The sequence below is a fragment of the Chroicocephalus ridibundus genome, chromosome 4 (genome assembly GCF_963924245.1).
Source record: "Chroicocephalus ridibundus chromosome 4, bChrRid1.1, whole genome shotgun sequence".
NCBI lineage: Eukaryota > Metazoa > Chordata > Aves > Charadriiformes > Laridae > Chroicocephalus > Chroicocephalus ridibundus.
This window is the reverse complement of record NC_086287.1, coordinates 89,187,793-89,208,739: the sequence shown is the minus strand read 5'-3', so window position 1 is coordinate 89,208,739 and position 20,947 is coordinate 89,187,793. Positions and strand designations below refer to the sequence as shown.

Below are 20,947 nucleotides of genomic sequence, written 5' to 3'. Positions count from 1 at the left end.
CTGGGAGAATGCAAAACCACTGTAGTGTTGTGCTAAACGCAATGCAGCCAGACCAAATAACCTGGGTCAGTTATCCATGCAGATCTGCAGATACAGGCGTGCAGGCAGTTTTGCATGAGGAACGTAACACGCAGCAGCTCCAAATTTGGGAGGAGAATTAGTAATTTGCTGAGATAAAAGTTGTGGCCTCTACAGTAGGCTGGGTAATCATATAAATAAATATAAAAGTCCATTTTAAAGCAGCGTTCTTTTAATACTAATTGGATGCAAAAATCTTATCACATTAGTAACCTTCATACCTTTATAATAAGTCTTTTATTGTATTAGCCAGCTTGGTTTTCACTAATATGATACGAAAGACTTGCTAATATATTAGGAAAGTCACTAACACTATTAATTTACTAGATAAATTACTTCTCTATCTTGGAACTTTAAATGAAATGGAATTCACTAATCCTAATTGGTTTGCCTTCTACCAGAATTATTTCCCATTAGTTCAGCATGTTTTCTTTTTTCATACTTGAACAGAAGAGATTTCTTAAACTCAGAGCCTTGGGGTACAGTATATGGGTTTATTAATTATCAGGTATTCATTCAAGGGGGTTAATTAAGCAATAACTTTCCATTGACTGGAATATACAAAGGAATAAAAGGCTTGACTTGTCCTGCTGATTAAAGTACTGAGGCCGTTGTGTCATCATTTTGCTCCATTTGGTTGCGGAGGAATAAAGATTTTTCCACTGTTTAACGTAATTGGCCGTGAGCTCGGAGACCCCCTTCCTTGTGCGTAGGAACTTTGTTGATTTGTTGATTTTTGGCCTTTTTTTCCCCACCCCACCTCTGCCTGGTGGCGAGTGCTGTGGCCTTTCCTCGTGCCTGTGGGCCTTGGTGCTCTTAATCCATGGTTTTTTGTCACCTGGAGACTTGAGAACCGCAATGCAGTAAAGGGAGCTAAATCCTCTGGGAAAGGAGGAGCCGGTGCTGAAGGCATCCTGCTGAGTAAGCGGGGTATCTCGCTGGAAGCACATGACACCGATGCTGAGGAATCGGTACTTGGCTGCGTATTGGCTTCCAGGCAGAGTTTATGGTGTTGGCTTTGACGTTTGGGCCTAATTCAAACCTCTTTGGAATCAGTGGAAAGGCTCGCCATGTACTTCAATTGATTTTGGATCGGGCCCAGCAGTCTCTGAATAGCTTGTCTATGCGAGAGACACCCTCTCTTCTCGGGGGATATTGCCTCATCGGATGAGAGGAGCAGCACGTCAGCTAGAACATCTTTTTTAGGGAAGGAGAGCGAGCTGCTCTCAAGTGAGGACTTGAGACTCTTGCAAGGGCTACTTCCATCTGGGGCTCGTCCTGCAGGGACTCGAATCTGTTGGCTTTTAGGGCGTACCTTTGAGAAGTGGATCCTTTGAGGGCATGAAGTAGTATATCAGAAGAGGTGGAAGAGAAAGGGGGTTTTCCTAGAGCTTCCCTAGGTCCAGCTGAACTCTCTTTCCTGTAACAGCCTCCCCGGGGCTGCGGCAATCTGTTTTAATTAGAGCAGCCTCTGAGCATCCCTCGATTATGCTGAGGAATGGGGCTTCGCTGAGAATTTAGCTGACCCAAGCTGTGGGAGCGCAAAGGCCATCGTTGCGCAGGCCTCCCACGTACCCTCATTTGCACTGTGCCAGTCTCCAGCCCGAGCCAGCTCTCCGCCGGCCGGGCTCTGGAATCCATTTATAAAAGAAGCTTGTGGTTGTGTCTGTTTGTTGGTAAATGCATATTATACACTAGCTGGAGCTGGCTGGCTGGCTGAAACTGCCGCTCGCAATCAGCCGTGCATCACTGAGTCAGCGCATCCCGAAGCCTGAGCACATCTCTGCCCAGGGGAAGCAGGGATGGGTCCCCACCACGCCCGGGAAGGTGGGGCCTCCGGGGACCGGCGCAGGAGCCCACTCGTCCCAGGGCAGAGAAGGCGAAGGAGGTGGAGCTGCAAGCTGGAAAAGTGTGTGATATTAGAGTGACTGCTGAGTTTATTCTCCAACAAGCGTTAGCATGCTCCTCTGGCTTGATTGTTTTGGTGATTGTGGCAAAGTGCAGGTGTTATGCAATGGTAGGACTGGTAACACTGGCCACTGCCAACTGTGGTGCCAGGAATCATTTATAAGCTTCCCAGCAATGAGCTCTGTCAGCACATGCTTCCCCTCCGCCTCCTGTTAGCATCGCAGGCACCGCCGTTGAGCCAAGCCGCGTCGTGAATGAGACACCCCTTCCATCAGCAAGGACCATACCGGTCCTCTGGGAGAAGGGCTTCTTGCCCCCTTGAGACCCCGGTGCTGTGCCCTCGCCATCCTCTATTAACTCTTGCAAACTAGCTCTGCAGCTCAGCCAAGAGAAGCCGAAACTCCAGCATCGCCTTACCAAGAGGGACGTTTTGGTAAAATGGAAAGATTTCGAAATCTCAACAAGAAAGGCTGTGAGATTGCCTTGAGTGTTTGGAATAATGTATGTATGCATATATCTAGGTATACCTGCATAACTACATGAGCCAAATGACTTGCTTTGGCTTGCTTATCATTCTAAGACATAAAACAGGTAATCTAGCTTTATTTGACACCTAGGATAATCATCCAAGAAAATGAGAGGCTCTGTAATGGAGGTCTGTAAACAGGTCTTGCAGGTCATTCGCACAAGCTGGCTCTGCACGCCAGGGCTCTATGGAAACGTGGCTGTAAACACTGTGTTGGATCAAGGGCTTCTCTACTGACAGAAAAGACGAACGCTAAAGCTTTACAAAACTGAGTAAGTCTCAGAAAATGATTCACTCTCTTAATTAATTTTCCATTTTAGTTGGTGGAATGCCCTTAGGTGGCTGCAGTGGGCTCGGATTTCTTCTTTCTGGGCAGAGTTCACCTTTGCACAAGGACTGGGAAACTCTCCTCTCCCACCCTCCGTGCATTGAGCAGCCCAGGCAGGATCCTTTAAGGGAATATTTTCCTCTACCCAAATCATTCTGAATCACACTAATTTCTTAAGGCACAGTCACATGTGGCTCAGAGGCTTATTTAATTGCCAGCGCAGTGGTATGCTGGGAAGCCTGTAGCCTTGCTTTGTTAAGCAATGCCCCGTTCCCATCTCATAGAAAGTATCCCCAAGTGCATCATTGCCGTTTTCTGTCACGACAGCCCCCGGTAAAAGCAGCCGTACGTGCGAGCAGTCCTTCTCGCAAGGGGTGCAGCGTTCTGCGGGTTCGTTTCCCAGTTGCCTTCGTGCTCGGACTCCTTGTTCGCTGGGTGAATCAAGCACTCATAAAATGAGGCGAGCAGAGTCAGGCACGCGTTCCCTAACCGTGCAGGATTCGCTTGCCCATGCTCTGCCGTCTTCTGCCGGTGCGGCCGGAGCAAACTCATGCTGCAACGTGAACGTTCGCACGCTGCTTTTGTGTGGAGTTTGTGTGGCCACTGGAGTTCAGTAGAAACAGTTTGCTTGTGTTCTTTTGAGTAATAACAAATTGAAGGCTCTGCTCCAGCCGTTTCTTCCATGATTTACGTCTACATCCTTAGGCACAGTTTTCCCACTGAAATCCTGTACTCTGATCGGGAGACAGGACGGAAGGAGTGGAAAGAGTCCTCATGCCATGCCCCAGGCAATCCTGTGCCTTATCTCTCCCAGCTCTCCCCCTCGATATGCTTGGAGAAATGACTAAGCTGGGGAGAGGAGCTGGAGCAACACGATGTAGGTGCGTAGGAGGTTGCCAGTGGGGCTGTTCCAGCTTACGCTGGGAGTGACCTTGACCCAGCGTTACAAGGGAAACGTAGAACTCCATTTCTTCTTTCCATTCCTGCCCCACAAACTGCACGGCATAAAATGTATCACTTTCTTATTTTCAAATAGCATTTCTATATGCATTATTAATGTAACTAAAACCCAAACCTTCAATTTATCACTCCCTGGACACTCGCACTTAGAAATGTGTGTTATATCATTGTCTGTTTAGAGATGGTGTTAAGTTCTAGCTGGAAAAGAAAGGTGTGGTGTTGGGAACTGTATCTTTCCCAGAAGGAACAACAAAGTTTTTTGTTGTTTTTTTTTTTTTTTTAGGACAGCGGTGTGTAAGGGTCTCCCCTGATCTGGGTGTAGGCGGACAGCAGGGTAATGAGAGGGCATGGTCCACTTCACTCTATCCCACCAGGCAGGCGCTACGATTTGTCTGCTTCTGCCATTGTGCCTTCATTAATGGGTGGTTTGACTGTTTTCCCCCTTCTGGTATTGTCCTGATAAACCAGTTTAAAACCCAAAATGTAGCCCACTAATAAATCATGGTTATTTAGTTCTATCAGGCTTTCATCTGGCTAAGCCTTAAATTTCCACTGCCCTGAGGAAGACTTAGATTAGGGATGCTCCATATGGTGCCAGAGAGGAAAGAGGGTTTATGTAGCTGGGGGTTTTTAGCAAACCGTCAGAAGCTTTAGGTTTTCACTTTACTCCTGAGAAAAGTTGCTGGCAGAAGAATAGGTTCTCCCAGTCAGATGGCAGAAAAATTACTGACACCTCTAAGAAGCCAAGTAAGGACTGGAGTTTTGTCCCAGTGAAATTTTTAAAGTCAAGATTCCCATTAAAGCCATGGGAAGTCAATGGAGATATTGCCATTCATTTCAGAAGTCTTTGAGGTGTATCATGTATCCCATACAGTAAAAAATCTCACAAGCTGTTCAAAACCTGCCTTAGGTGGATTTGGGCAGCAGGTCTGCGTTAGAGGAGAAGGACACATCCACTCCCTTCCCTGAGGAGGAGAGAAGGTGCAGAATATACACCTGTTGGCTTATCTACAGCATGATTTGGCCCCGGAGCAGCCACTGCCCATTGCAGGGAGCTACAGGGGATGTGACACCCATCCAGCCATTGTCCCTCATGAGGTCTCATCAACATTTGTCCTGAGCCGGTTGAGCTGCAGTGGAGCAATCGGGAGTCACCAATGCTTTGGAGCCCCTCGTGATCCATGCAATGGTGGGGTGGAGACTACAGTTTCTTTGGTTTCTTTCTTCCCTCCAGCAGATGGGAAAATAGCTCTTTTGTGGAAGGCTGAAGGATGGGAGCCAACCAGTGTTAGCACGCATGCCGTGTGGAGGCCTATGCCTTCAGGCAGGAATTAGACAAGATAGTTGAGTTGAAACGAGAAGAAAGTGCTCCTGAAGCTCTCTGTGGTGGCGTGTAAGGTTTCCTTCCTAATGTCTAGAACCTGCACTCAACTGCGCTTGGGAGAAGCCGGCTGTTTTACTCTGGGTACTGTCAGCAGGGCCAGGATTTCGACTCCCGTAACTAGCAGCTCACGTCAGGACTTCAGTGTGCCAAGGCAGCAAAGGGGTCCCTTCTCCAAACATCTGCCCCCAGCACCCCACTAGGAGGAGAAAAATATGAGCACAGGGAATTAAAGTGACAGCCCCCGCGATCTGGCATATGTCACCGCCTCCGAGGCTGATTTAACTGGGCAGCAGGTAGAAAAGACAAATATTCACTAGAGGAGCTGGAGAAAATGGAGGCAAGGCAGAATGAGATAAAACCTATTAGAGAGAGTGTTTTACAGAGCAATTCCTTGGGGGGCTGGGAAGGAAGGAGAAAGCTCACCATAAATGGAAAAAGGCTTGAACTATAATTAATTTACCTTGTCTGAGCTTTTTACCACATTTCTACCATATTTCCATGCACGAGAAGAAAATGCGCCAAAACTCGCGTGTTCTGTATTTTTTAAAGTACGCAACAGATGACTGTCTCAGGAGAGATGAGCATGGGAGTAGGTTTGCTCAGTCTGTGTAAGGGCTTGTGATGGTCTCGGACTCTGGCTTCGGATGAAATAATCAACCCAGAGTGGAAGGTCGTTTTTTGGAAAGGCAGTACGAGAAAAGATGCTGCTGCTGTCTGCGCTGCCTGACTCCTGCAAATTACCAACGTAAAGGAGAGCTTTTCTTGGAAATGCGGAGGCAAGAGGCTAAGCTCCACTGCTTGCACTTAGCCCAGTGGGCGTCAGGAGCGGTGAAAGCAGCTCCCCTCCCAAAGCTGCTGGTCACTCCAAGTCGACCTGGGATGTGACAATCAACCCAGGTTCTCCCTGGCTCAGGCCTTGCCAAAATGAGACTGGGAAATGAGACTGTATTTAACATTTCTAGCACCAACTGCGGTAGATTCCGGCTCGGTTACCCGTGTGGGTTCTGCAGGTAAACGTAAGCCTGTACCAAATGCGATTTGTGCCTCTCACAGTGGTGTCAGCGGCAGAAGAGACACTGAAAGATTCGATCAGCCTGAAGCCAGAACTCACATAATGGCTTTTGCTGTGTAGAACTAAGGCAGATAAAAATGACAGGATTCCAGCGAAGGTCTGAACTGTCCCCAAGTTCAAGGCTGCTTGGATCAGGGGCTGGAGTCTGCTGGGAAATCGAGGCTAAATTTTGCACTTTCCCCTTTATAGTGTTGACTATACAGGAAAAAAAGAAATATATGGAAAGAAGCAAAGTATATATGTATATATACTCCTGCAGCCTAAGAGCTGGTTTGAGTACTGCATACTTTTATGTAGAACTCAATAAAATGCATTTGCAAACATAATTACAGATGCAGCAATGTTCTCTAATAATGGATTATATAAAGCATGTTATGAAATGCATTCATATCAAGTTCTTGGCAAATTATACTACCTACTGTAACCAGGTGTTATAAAACCGATTATGGCTCTATAGGAATTACCGACACAATGTATGTACCCCTTAAATACAATACAGTTTCAGGTGGCTGTAAAACGTGCCGTAGAGGGTGGTGGAGTTGTTTTGAACACGCTGGAGCCGGCAGCACACGAGGGGAAGCCGTTCTTGGGGAAAGCACGGTGATAAATGGTGCTTCAGTGCGTATCGGCCGACCCTTGGCGCGAGGCCTGCAGGTTGATCCAGCTCCCCTTATGTGCCCAAGGCGTTTTGTCCTCTTTTGTAGTCCTTCTGTAAATTCCCATCAAAATACGTGGCACTTTGCTCGCCTAAATAATGAACGAAAAATAATTAAGACCCTAGTCCTGAATTAATATCGAGCATTTATGATGTTGCTTCAACTTGCTGGGTTCCCACACGAAGGCTTTATGTGAAGCCTTTTCAGCTGAGTGGAAATTTACTATTGAATTGGGCAATATCTGAATAAAGTCTTGGTTTTATTTTGTCAGGTTAGTTCTTTAGGGCAGAAGGGATGTTATTCTGAGTTATTAGGTTGTGTATTTTGCTGTGTCATGAGAAAAACAAATGGATTTCTTATTCTACTTCCTCATCGCTAAAAACAACCTCTAGTAAAAGATAAGCAGAACCAGTACAGATAAAAAGGAAGCCCCTTCCCTTTTCTCCCTGCAGTGAACCTTTACCCAAACTCTTTTTTTTTTTGCATGGTTCCTGTTGTTTTTCATATATTTCCTAGTTCTGCCTAGGACAGGGAGCACAGTCACAACCGCACAAGTTGCCATCATCTTGTTTCTTTGCTATTCAGAAAAATCTTCTCCAGCTCAGTTTTTATGACAACGGATGTTTGAGTAGTTGGAGAAAGCAAATAGCGCATGGACCACCAGCGAACTACGGTTTCAGCTTAAGCATTCAGCTGCAGAAACATATCCCCCAATATATCAGACAAAACCTTTCTGAGAATGAAATGCACCATATTGCATGCCCAAAGCCCAGCTCTCTGGATCAAGGGACGTGCCTGCAATTGAGCGAGAGGCCTTTTCAAGCTGTTTTCCTGCATATTTTTCCTATGAAATCCAAGTAGATTGTGGTGTATAACCACTCTTATGCAGACATGAGGTTGGGATGCAGCTGGGACGTACGCGTAAACACAGAAACTTAGATTTATTTCCGTAAAATCAGCTACACCGATAACTTGCAAGTCCATCTTTCCTGCAAGGGCCTCAAAGCCCTTCACAAAGACCGTTGGAGGCTCAGAACGTTCTTGCACTTGGGTAAACTTGCTCTTAGAGAGGTTAAGTGATTTACTCGAGGTTTCCCAGTAAATCAGAGGTAGAAGTGAAACAGGATCATGACTGCAAATGACATCCTTTAACCTTTGGAGGTGCTACCGTGTGCAAATAAAGGCCTGACCCTGCTAGCCTCGCTCATGTGAGCCCCGTCTCTGAAATGAATGGAATGACTGGCGTGAGAAAAGGGCTGCAGTATTGGCCTCTTTAGGCCTTTCTCTGTGAAGTGTTTATTTCCCAAGAGGTACCGTTTGGCTTCACCTCCTACCAAAGTGTCTTACAGCAACAACAACAACAACAGCAAGAGAAATCTCAATTTCGGTTTTTTCCCCTTTAGCGCATAAAAGCCAGGTTGCAAGGCGAGAGCTCTCTCTGGGTAGGCGCTAAGCCACCGGGACCTGAAGACACTCGGTGTTCCTTGGAAATGGGCTCTTGACTTTCTCTTGCTTTTCTCCTTCACAGGGAAAGAAGAGATTTGGGGTCACAGTACGGACCTCCACGTTTCTCAGCTGGTAAAAACCGTAGTCCATATTTTTTCTTTAGCAAATGTTTGGCTCTACCCCAACTTCAGCAATCCCACAGACGAATATGTAAGAAAGACTGCATTAAAAATATAATGTAAAAATATGTCTTTAATAAAAGGAAACGAGAATTCCAAAATTCTTTCTTCTTTCTCTGCAGGAAAAAAAAAAAAAGGTTTCTTGCTACAAGCCACTTTTTTTGCCTATTGAAGTCTCTGTGCTTCTTCTTGCACTTCTTTAGCAGGCTCGAAATGAATGAAGAGGTAGGAGATGAGAGAGTGACACAGGTAGTAAATTATGCAAGTTACATAAATGCCCGGCAATAGCGAGCAGATTTCAATGCTAATGCAGACGGCAGAGATTTCTACCGTTAAGGAAGGAAGGAAGGGGGGAACCTGCAGCATCTGAAGAGGAATGGGCTGACTGAGCTCCAGAGCCTGCTCCAGCCTGCAGAGAGGGGAGGCTGCCGCAGCCGGGGAAAGTGGAAGCGACTCCTGAAACCTGCAGCAGTGACAATTCCCTGAAACCCGAACCTCGGGGAGAAAGGGAAAAGAGATCATTAACTGCGAGCGAGGCGAGCTTGTGGAGGAGAGAAGAAAAAAGGGAAGAAGAGGGGAAAAAAAAAAAAAATCAACACAAAACCTCTTTAACTCTGGAGTTTTTAAAAGTGCCCTTGTTTGTTTTCTTGGCAGAGGAGCGGAGCATTTGGCACCCATCCTTGGAAGGTGGCCCGGCTCTAAAAATGCTGGGGTTGGCCCTTTCCGTGCTGTTGCTAAGCCGATGGCCCAATAGCCGGCGGGGCCCTCCAAACCCCACCCCGTGCTCCGGCCGCATCCAGGCTCCAGCCCGCCTGTGTTAAAAGCCTCCCTTCTCCCACTTGCTAATAATAATAATTTAAAAAAAAAAAAAGGCCAAGAAGTGCCGAGTTTATGCAAGCAAACCCAAGAGCTCGGCAGAGGAGCTGGGGAGCACCAGCCCGGAGCCCCGCGGGGCTGGATGGGATGGATGGGATGGATGGGGCTCTGCGCTGGGCTCCCGTCTGACTCGTTCTGCTCTCCCTCCTCTGCTCCCACAGCCTCAAGGTATAGGGCAGAAACAAAGGGGTTTTTTTCTCTCTCCCCCCCCACCCCCCTTCCTTTTTTCTTTTTTAATAACTTTATCAACTCTGAACCCCAGGATGATTTGTGTGTTTCATACTCTCTCTGTGCTGTTACTCTCGGTTAGTATTTGGATCATTTCCATTTCTCAGTTAAAAACTCTTTTTCTTTTTTTTTTTTCTTTTTTTTTTTTTTTCTTTCCCCCCAGTTGTTTGTGGTTTTGCATGAAAGGGCATTGTTAACTCTTTCACCGCCCGGTTGGAAAGGGCTGTCTTGGCTCAGCGTCTTACAGCAGGCGTTTCTGGAAGAGCAAAATAAAAGTGCTGGGTTTCAAAAACGCAGGCTGAAAAAAAAAAAAAAAAAAAAGAGTAGCGATGGAAAAGATTTACATTGAAACTGCTACTGTGGGATAACCCGAGCTAGAAAAGCAGAGCGCCTATTATTTATTTACAAGAGCCCTGACTGCTTCGGCACGGCGGTAGATGAGGCCTTTCCAAGCTGGTGCTCGAAAGCATCGCTTTGGTGGGGCAGAAGGGGACAGGTTTGGTAAAAGCCTGGGAGAAGACGACTGTCCTGGCTGCCCCACGGGGCCGGGGGAGCCGGGCCACCTCGAGCTGCCAGCCCTCCCCGGGTCAGTCTGTGCACAAAGCCTTGCTTTTGTGTGCAAAATGGGGAAATCTGTGCTTTTTTTGTTACCTAAGTAAAAAACAAGCAAAAAGGTGCGCTTTTCCACCGAGGCTGTGTTAAACGCGGTGTCACGCTTGCCCGTGGGTAAACGGGAGATCCTGGGCATACCGGGGATACGCATAAAGCGTGGGAAGAGCTGGGGAAATTTTCACTGGAAGTTGTAAAAACTGGAGGATCAGTTTTCCCTGTTGTCCGTAGAGATGAGAGACCGGGAAGTTGGCATCTGTCATTTAAAACCTTTTTTCCACACGCCCCCCCGCCTCTTCACCCACAGTTGCAGCAAGTGGGTACCGTCTCGCTGCCGTGGGGAGACGCAGCCGGGGGCGCGTGTGGATGCCCGCGCTGCTCGCAGGAGCCTTCCCTGATGAACTCCTCGGGCTTTGAGGGACCGCTACAAACAGGGAAGACGTAAATATTGGGCAGCAGCTAGGATAAGTTATCTTTTCCTTTTAAAAAATAACATGTGATGCCAGCAGGTTTTATTGTATTTATGGGTGTTTATTATTTGTTTCTGGAGATGAGAAAATAATCTTGTTGGAACCAATAGGAATGTAAATTTAACGTTTCATGCTACATGTGAATTAAATGACACAACATTTCTCGTGTAAGTTCTGAAAGCACATAAAAACCCCCCTTCCTATATTTGCACGTCCTGTGGTAATTAGCACATGAATATTTTCCATTTTTAGTCTCTGAAAAAATACTTTTACACCGGTTAAAACAAGCGCATATTTTTCCAGCATCCTCCCCGGTATGATTGCTGTTCTTAAATACTTGTCTGCACATTTGTATGTGTGTTTGTTGTGCCTGTTAGTTCAGTTTTGTAGAACAAATGGAGAAAACGAAAATATAGATTTTTAACCGCAACAAGATTCCCTGCAGACAGGATTTTTCGTACAGCTATAGAAACGCAGCAGCTCGTAGGAAGAGCACAGCATGTAATTCTACATACATCACAGCCCTTTTTTATTACTCTTACCGCACCAGCTGAATGGAGAATTACAAAAACTATATGTCCCTGATTCTGTAAAGATTTTAAAAAGAAGCTTAACTGTAGGCATACAGGTAACTTCAAAGGGAATTAAGTGAAAACAGAAGATGTGAGTAGTTCATGACAGATGGGTGCATTAGAGAGAATGATCTACACAAAACTTGATCCAGAAGTTCTGGAATTACATTAATTGACCTTGGTGAGCTAAACAAAAGCTCATTGGAAATTATGTTCAGAATTTAAACCCAAGACTTTTACAGAATAAAAGCCAGTGTAATGGATATTCATATTATTGCCTATCCGCTGACTTTTCCATAGGCAAAGGGTGAAAACCCGGCACTGCGGAAGGGAGCGGGAGTATTGCCATTGATTTTACTGATGCCAGAATTTTGCCCCAAACACTTAGACTTCCTCTGGCTCTGAGGTTTTTTTTGTTAACTTTGACATGGTTTTTTCTGCATCTATGCTGTCGCATTGCATGGGGTGCAAAAGCATTTTAAAATTAACAACGGGCTTGAGCTGCAGAGCACGGCTCATTGATCAAACCTCTGGATCCACCTCGACAAAGTTTGATTAGATGTTTGATTCAAGCCTACCGTATAGACACATCTCTTTGTACCTTGGCAATTTTGTTGGCACACCTGTTGTGGCCGGGTTGGGAAATTTTGTGCATGTAGCAAATCCTGGGCTAGTGGGGCAAACTAAGCATTGATTTTGTTTCACCGCATCGGAGCAAGCTATGTCAACTACTGCACATCGCTTTGTGATCGTGCTGAAGCCGCTCCGACAAAAAGCCACCTCAGCAAGCTGTCATTTTAATGTTTTATCCGTTTTCTCTTTGTGTACGTTTGCTCCACATTTCAGTGAAGCCTCATCTCTCCTGCCCACCGCCATAGGCTACGAGTCTGCAGCAAAAGTCAGTCTCCAACACGGCACATATAAGGAAACAGGAAAATTCCACCCAAAACGTTCTGATCACCGGCTTTCCTACTGAAATCCCCTCCCGGTCAGGAAGAGAAGAGGAGAAGCGAGACGGTGGTAGGTGACACCTGCACAGGGGCAATACTAGACCTCTTGCAGCCGAGAGCATTATCCTCCTTGTTTGCTGCAGGACACGGGACACCGTCCCCGTGCGATGGCCACAGTGGGAACCCCTACGTGCCTCGCTACCGCAGCCACCTGTGCAACGCCCGTGTCCATTTATCACTTCAAACTAAACTAAACTAAACAGCTATATTGTAATACTGCAAATTAGAGGCCTTCTATATCATAATTTTAAAGCACTTAAGCTTGTGTTATCTTTTAGCTCTTTATTCATCTAACTGGTAAAGACTTTGAAGACCTAATCTAGTTCCCATTAAGACAAAGAGGAGAATTTCATTCTCTGTGAAGTGTTATCCCTCGGGAAGCCAAAACCTTTGGTGTCTGCCTTAGACATTTATATGTTACAAGCATTAACAACCCAACCCTATAGATTTTTCTCCATCAGTGGGGAAGTTTTATTCTTATCCCCACTTTACAGGATGAAATCTCTCATTCGCTGAAGTATGTGAGCATGTGCCAGTTTCAACAGAGCTGGTGGAATCTTTCCAGGATGGCCTAAGTTTGCCAAAAGTGCAATTCAAAGTGGAAAACTATTCGCAAATTCAGGTTGAATGCAATGAAGAGTTTTGTCAGAAAGAAAATCGGGGGAATTTCTTTCCTCAGGAAAGTTTAAATGTTTCATTTCAGTATTTTCAAAATAAACTCTGTCATTTCGACCTTTCTTAAACCACTTCCTTTTCAAAGGTAACCTCTTTTTTGTTCATTATTATTTTGAAAGTAACACGATAAATAGAATATTAGACTTCTCAGGAAGAGAGCAAATTGTCACTGCTTTAAGTTTCATTTTGGTGTTTTAAAATGGAGGTTTTTTTCAGCTAGAACTGTTTGTTGTTTAAATTTCGGGTTAAAAACAATATGAAATCTTCCATTCTAGATCAATGAAATGGATCTGAGCCGATCCAAAATGAAAGTTTTGGGGTGACTTTATGTCTGTTCCACTAGAACATTGTGTTTGGGGCTCAACCCCACCTGCATCATTTTTTTCCAGTTTGCCGTTCAGCCACCGGATTGAAGGGAACACGTTCGTACAGCTCCGACTCCCAACAGCTTAACAGCCCTATTGTTTTCGGTTGACTCCGGTGAAACTACCTGCGCTGGGAGTCAGCCACGTGGATTTGAGTCTCCCTGAACCGATGCCTAAACAAACCGTGGGGAGTCAGACGGGGTGACGGGCAGGGCCCGGGCGTCCTGGCTGGTCCCTCTGGTGCTCTGAGTTCAAGACCCTTTCTTTCCTCCAGGTTTGCCGAGCTCTCTCCAACACACCGGGCTTGCGAAGGAAGGATGGAGGCTGGAAGGGGAATTATTTTCTTTGCAGCTGCTCGATGCCTATGACCCAAATTGGGGAAGCGTTTAAGGTGGGCAGCAAAGGAAAGAAATGCCTGGGCGACTTTGAAGCTGAGATCTGGGCTAAAAATTTCAGTGGTTCTTATATTAGCCTGAAATGTGCTTCTCCCTCTTAGGAACACAACGTCCTTTAAATAAATACCCAGATAGCTTCCGTTGGTTACCAAGAGCTTTCCCCTCTTCTGTTAATAGCTCCTTCTAATAATTCAAAGTAAGTGATAAAATAAAAATGAGTTGGAATAATTCTGCAAAGACGACTTCAGCCAATTAGTCTGTTAAGGGAACAGTGGGAACAACAAACATGTTAATTTAAACATATACCTCTAAATAGCGTAATTACCTTTTAAGTTTTAAACTGTACACAAGAAAAGAAAAAGATTCCAACCAGACAACAGAGAAGGAAACACGATCCAAAGGATGCTTACTACACACCGGAAGATTTTCCACCAAACTAAGTTTTATTAACTTCCCAATGCCATGCGATACGTATCTGCGGCTCCCTCGTGCTGCCTTAATTTGTTGCAGTGTGTGACGAGTTGTAGTCTGATCTAGCCTGACACGCCATGGTACGTGCAGTGAACGTATAGCATGATGCGAGAGTTGAAAACCAAAGACAAACAGCCCTAAAGAGAGAGTTAAAAGCACGATCCAGCAGGGGCCTGCATCCATCAGAGGGAGAGCATTTGAAACGGCACACTTTGCACTTGCAAGTAAATAAACACGGATTGCGTGCTATAGCTGGGAGTGAACAAGAGAATTCGACCCAGTGTTCCCACGGACAACTTCGTTTCTTTTCCTCCCTGTATACTAGTTAACGTGCTTTGTAACGGCATCTTTTTTATCAATTTGTAGGGAAACAGGGTGTCGTGGACCCGTAAACCCCACTGCAATGAGAAGGGTGGAATTGCTTGCTGCCTGCTGGAGAAAGAGATGAACCCAGCTGCTGCTGCTGTAACGCGATGCTCTGTGAGTGAAGATCTTCTGTTCCTTATTATGTTGGTAAAAGCACCGGTAATTCAGCTGGCTTCATTTCTGGCCAACTTTGGGTCCCCCTTCTAAAGACACAAAATATGTCTGGGCTATCACTGAAGGAGTTGCGTTGCCCAGGATTCCTCTGGCGAAGGGGATGTGCTGTTCCGCGTCTGCGGGTTCAGGGAGAAGCTACTGCCCAGTTGTAGCAATGTTAGTTGCATTCAAATTTTTAAAAGCTCGACAGGAAACAGGTCCTTTTTTGTCATTTAGTGAATGAAGGAATTGGTAATTATGACAATGAGGTCATGTTGAAGGGATCGTTATAAAAAACCACAGCAACAAAACATCTGCTTTGCTCCTTTTGTCCCAGGTATCATCTGAGGTGTTTCTGGGGGTCCTGGGAACCAGAGTTTTGGGGCATTACACGCATCTGATTTTCACACTAGAAAACTAAAGCACACAAGCATAGCGCAAGACCTGTATTTGGGCCACAAAAGAGTATAAAAATCCAGGTAAACGTGGCAGTAATTTGTAATGAATTCTTCATCGCTTCATTTTATAAAGACTCTGCTGGTTTGACCCAGTGAAAGCTGCCTTCATTTAGGTCCCTTTGGGCTCAGCATCGAGGGCCTAGCTAAGAGGCTGGAAATTTCAGTGGTTATTCAAGTTTATCTTAAAGTGTTCTTAAAGCTGCGTCTGTGGTGTTGAACTGCCTTGCTCTGAGTGACTGGGATGATGAACTGGGCAAGTGCTGCGTCTGGTTAGTGTTTCTCCAGAGTGTGCGGGACGATCACTCATCCGGAAAAAAACACTTTCCACTCTACGTGAGCATCAGTGGAAATGCTGAGCGTGTTCAGTGCTGTTCTCTTTTTATCATAGAAAAGCGACATTCTCTATGGACCTGCTCCAAAGCCTGATCGTGTCAATGAAAGGCCTCCTATTGACTTCAGTGTGACTTGGAGTGGTTCCTAAAACGGGGAACAAAGCAGCAGACTTCATAAATCTTCTGATGTGGTCCTTAAAGCAAGAATCCAGACCACATGGGGCAAAGGTTTGTGATTAGAAAGACAATTTGGCCTCTCTTTCTTCCTGAACTGAGCCATTCAGGTCTTACTGAAGATTCATTCTTCGAGAAAAATCATATGCCGGTCGGCACGGGGGATAGTCAGTCTGTTAAGTGCTGCATTATGCCTTTTACTTCTCATTATGGTGTGAGATTTGATTAAGGCAGTCGGTGACGCTGTGCTTAGGAACAGAAGGAAAAAAAAAAAAAAAGCCGAAAAAAAGCCAGTGGAGCCACAGGGCTAAAACATGTTGCTGAGAAGTGAAATGATTGAAGGTGTGGAGGGGAGAGGAATTCTCGCAGCAGGGTTGGCACCGAAGTGGTATTGAGAGGCTTCAAACTGCCGTGAAGCGTGTGCTGGTACTTTCATCCTACACCTTTACCATGATGCGGCCCCTGTTTGTGTAGGAGAGCGTCCCGGCGTGAGAGCAGAGGTGCACACGGATGCCCACGCTCCGAAACAGGGGGCAATGCTCAGCAGCAGCTGCTGCTCGCTGCAGTCCATTGCCTGGTTACGGCTACTGCCTTAGACCTTTCCGAGGGAGGTTTTTAAAGGTATTTGGGAAATTAGCAGGAGTCGAACCTCTCTGTCCCTTTGTGCCGTTGACAGAAAACCACTTTTATTTCCTTTCCTAGCGGGTATGACCTTTCCTTCTCTCCCTTTAGACCTCCTGCATGTCCTCCAGAACTTAGTGCTGGCCCTGACTATGTTAAAACACATCGGGAAGGGAAAGCCTGCTCGCCGCACAACTTTCTGTCACGACTCTTTCAGCATTTGACTCACAAGGGTAATTTGGCTTTATCGCTCCCTAAGTGCGCTGTAGATGCCTGATTTGCAAGGCACATAATGCGAAACATCATGTTATCGCGTGGAACCTCTTTTCCACACTGCTCTATATATGTCATTCAACCTTTTAATTTGATTAGGAGTTTAATTTGCATGGGACCGTGTTTATTCTTTTACTGGAATGTATATATACTATTAAATGTATGATGTAAGTTAATCCAAAGCTAAAGAGGCCAATAAAAGCTGGTTCCTGAAGGAGGAAGAAAAAAGAGCACAGCTCAATGGAAGAAAAGCTTGGTAGGAGTCCAGAGTCCTGACTCATTGTTAGCCTCAAGAGCGTCCTGACTAGCATCAACGTGTTCTGGAAGCAATGTGATTTTCCTACCGTATTAATGAAAAAAAAAAAAAAAACCCAACATAAAAATGTAATGCTAAAACAATAGGACATACCAGAAAATTTCCACTGAGGAATGGGACTCTCTAATAAGCTCGTGTCAGAATGATTTCCATCCTGGTCGCGTAATCTGGGCGTCTGGCAAAGTGGCACGGCTCTGTGCCCACCGTGGAAAAGTGAGCAGCTCTTGTAGGTGCTTAGACGCTTTCTTCGATACCACGTGCTTCAGAAAGCTGGGAAACAGAATTTGAAATATATTTCTATTCATGGGAGCCACCCAGTCAAGAGGGAGCACTAGGAATGTACTGTAGAGCTGCAGAGAAGCATTAAGCCCTCATGGAAATCTGAAAAATGCCTCAATGGTTTTCTACCCTTGTCTCTCCATAACTATAATCTCAAAAATGTATATGTAGTTTGGAAGTGACCATGTCCTGGAAGCTTGGCTAGTGTGAGCTCACAGTTATCTCTTACTTGATCCTGTGAAATAAATTATATGCAGCAAATCCCAACTGCAGATAAATTCTTCTCCATCTGTTTTCGTATAAGAGAAAAAAAAAATAGAATTACTTTCATGCAACAATTGCACAAGCAAGTCATAAGCTTAAAGACGGAGAAGAAAGTTAGAATGCTTTCTGGTTTAATGCCAAAGATTTTTAAGATAAAAATTCTCTGAAAGTGACTGCAATGAACCAATGATTGTTGAGCTTAAACAAACCTCGAGTTAAGTTAAATTCAATTTCACTTAAATATTTCGTAGGAGAAAAGAAAACAGAAATGCAGGAAAACAAAATCTTTATGTCTTAATTGTCATCTTTTTCCCACAGTGTCTCCTAAGCTGAAATGAGGTCATTCGGATTTTAGTAAGAAGTCCAAGCACGGTGCAAAATATATTTCAAGGCAGAACTAGAGTTCATGTCTCAAAAACAAAAGGTTTAACAAAAATATAAAACTGCATGAGAGGGAAAGCGCTTAATGCCTAGGGAAGTATAGTTTTACCTGTCAGGAACAAAAAAGTTGGTCTGCATCCATTGCGTAGACACAAACTAATCTCAGCAAGGGCTGCATGCGAACAAACGGATAAAGCCTGGTCAAACGCAGGCTAAACTTCGCAGAAAAGTTCCTAAATCAGGGGTTTTCTTTCTTTCTGAGGAAAATTTTGCTACATTTAAAAATAAAACAGGTACAGTCTTGTAATTGTGTGAATCTGTAATGTTTGTAGTAAAAGTGACAGAACGTGCTTATACAGTTATAATTATAGTTTGCAGGTCACTTAAATGTCTTGCACGGACAGTCCATGAAGAGAAGATGACCAGGCACTATGAATAATAGCCTGAATAAATAGGGAAGTTACAGAAGTAATGCCAACGAAAAATAAACATTCTTGCTGGGAAATGGAGAGTGACAGTAAGAATTAAAAGTGGTCCAGCGTTTCGGGTATACAAGTGAGCGAACATGCACTGCAAACATTGTATACGAGTATCTGAGGAATCTGGAAGGGGTCTAAAAAAATATTAATTAAGGACTTGATGGTTACGTCTGCCCCTCTTTAATCACAGCACGTTTATTTAGGACTTGGTAGGCAGTGAAGATTTTTTTTCTGCTGTCATATTTGTTGTGTTTTCCGGTCTCTGTTAAACGTCTATCAGAAGTGCTCTAACCCCACTCAAAATCCCAAACCCAAAAATGCATAAAGGAAGAAAATCCAAACATCACATGTAACCATGAGCAGTTAGTCCGTCCATCCACACAAAAGCGATCAAGCCACATCCTTCGCTTTCCTCTCTGGAGACTCACGTACATCTAATAATAACCCACCACAAGCCCTTTAAGGAAGGGGAAGAGAGGAGGAGCTGTGAGTTTTGACCCCATTCTAGACAACAAGTTGCCTCCAGGTATTTTGGTGTGAGTGCATCAGCCAGTGACACCCAGATGTAAAAGTTCTCATGAAGAATCTGAATTACACCCAGAGATGAGCTGGAGCATAAAGCGCTGCATGCGACGTGTATGAGCAACCCCGAAGGCTCGAGCAGCCCCACTCTGCAGCCTCTGAAGTTTTCCTGCTGTCCTACAAGTGCATCTTCTGAATGGTTTCACGCTCAAGCCGGTATTGGGAAAGCCATGGAAAATATCAGATGAGGCTTTTTTCTGATAAGGCAGGTGAGACATCTCCAGCCGTTTGTGGCTTGTGGTCTCCACTGTGCTGGATGGACACTGCTGTCCTCCCCGTCGGCGAGGGATGCTACAAGCACCCATTTCGTTTACCTGCAGCCCCAGCCGGAGCGAGCAATCATAACTGTGTTTCTGCAGGAAAACAGGTGACAGTTTTGGAGAAAGCACTTGGCTTCCTGTTGACAATCTTGCATCAAGGACACGGACAAAATTTTCCCAGCGTTAATTGGTGTGGTGGCCACGGAGTGAGGAGCTGGGCAGTTTGGGGACTTCGTCGAGCAAGAGGTGAATAATCCCAACAAGCTGACCAGGACTACTCATATGCGTGAAGTTAAATATATGCTTGCTTGCAGGATGAGGGGCTTTGTGTATTTATACCTGGTGTCCTTGACAATCCAACTTTCATGTGTAAGTACTTTATTAATGTGGTTTGTGTCTGTGTATGCTCCTCTGTGGGTGAATGTGTTATGAATCTACTTGAAATTGCCTTATGCAAATGTGTTGGTTTCAGTTTGTAAGAAAGTTGTTGTACTGCTGGGCATTTCTTCTTCTGTTCATTTTCTTTTGTCAGAGGCTGACGGTACACTCTGGCTGCAGTTTTCATGTGATCATTCTCGAAATTGCTTCGTGCTTGGAGAAACGTGTAGGTGTTCTTTCTGTCTAATTTCTTTAAATAGCAAGTGAAAACAGTACTATGAGAAGAAAAAAACACGCCACAAGATTCTGTTCCTTTTCTGCCATTTCAATCTTTCATTCATCTAATGAGCTTATTTTTACTCCCTATCTTTCAGCCCCCACTCTATATTAACAAGTTCTTCCTTGATTTCACTGATTCTCCTTGCCCACGGTGGCCTTTTTTAATAATTTATTCAATATGTTTATTCTTCTGAAAGTACAAGCCGCCAAGAGGGGTTGTGGAATTGTCATCATTGGCTCAACTAGACGCCCATCTATTAGGGATTATTTAAGGATAAGGAAAGCAATCCTTCTGTGATTCAAGGGGAGGAGGGGATGGATTAAATGACCTGGTAGAATAGTCCCCTCTAATTCAAATTATTCTGGGTGGGTTGTTTGTTGGTTTTTTTTTTTGTTCTAAATTCTTTTTGATCTCAATTTCCTAATTTTTTTTTTTTAGATAATGTTCTCTTGTGTTCGCGTTCTTTGAAAGTATGGAGAATTTGCATGAACCAATTTTTATTAGTTCCCTTGAGAACGCTAAAAACTTCAATTAGGTCACAGTGAAGTCTCTTTTCCAGGGTGAAATTCCTTAATCTTCCTTAATAACTTAAATCTTTGAGAAGTGATGTTGTTCTGCAGTGCAGTTTTCCTCAAAAGTAATTATATGCCAGCTGAGTTGCTACATAACAGTCAGGGCTGTGTTGTGCTCTGAGTATAATCAGTCCTTGGGTTTTGTGGAGCCTATTAGCCCTGATGGGCTGGCAACACGACTGTCAGCACGGAGGGGCAGGCTGGGAGATAGGAATTTCCAGTTTCCAAGAAGCCGGCGTTTTCTATTTGCACAGGAACCTCTCGCAGCGGAAACTGATATTCTGGCCGTATTTCTCAGTAGATCTGCTCGATTGTAATTTTAGGATTATTTTAACAGCAGCGGGCGAGGAAATCCGTGAGGCAAATAGGAATTCACAGGCTGAGGAATGATGCAAGCTCTGCCTTTCGCTTCGTGCATGTATTATATCATCTTTGCCCCGTGTTTGCTGTATTTTCCAGTAGAATGCATCAAGCTGGTTAATACTGTAAGTAATCAAAAGCTGAAATACCGCTATCGATCCGGTGCCGTAGGAAACCAGCATCTCTCAAGCCTGGCAGAGGTTCCCCTTTG

At 44.8% G+C, this 20,947-nt stretch overlaps 1 long non-coding RNA gene across 3 annotated transcripts in view; it reads left to right on the top strand.

Annotated features, from left to right (window-relative positions):
• Positions 1 to 20,947, top strand: part of LOC134515559 (uncharacterized) — a 58,964-nt gene that overhangs the window by 7,247 nt on the left and 30,770 nt on the right. For all 3 annotated transcript variants that reach the window (XR_010071051.1, XR_010071050.1, XR_010071052.1), the window contains exons 2-4: positions 12,139 to 12,312; positions 13,617 to 13,733; positions 14,575 to 14,688. This is a non-coding gene — a long non-coding RNA (uncharacterized LOC134515559). The remainder of the gene's footprint in view (positions 1 to 12,138; positions 12,313 to 13,616; positions 13,734 to 14,574; positions 14,689 to 20,947) is intronic.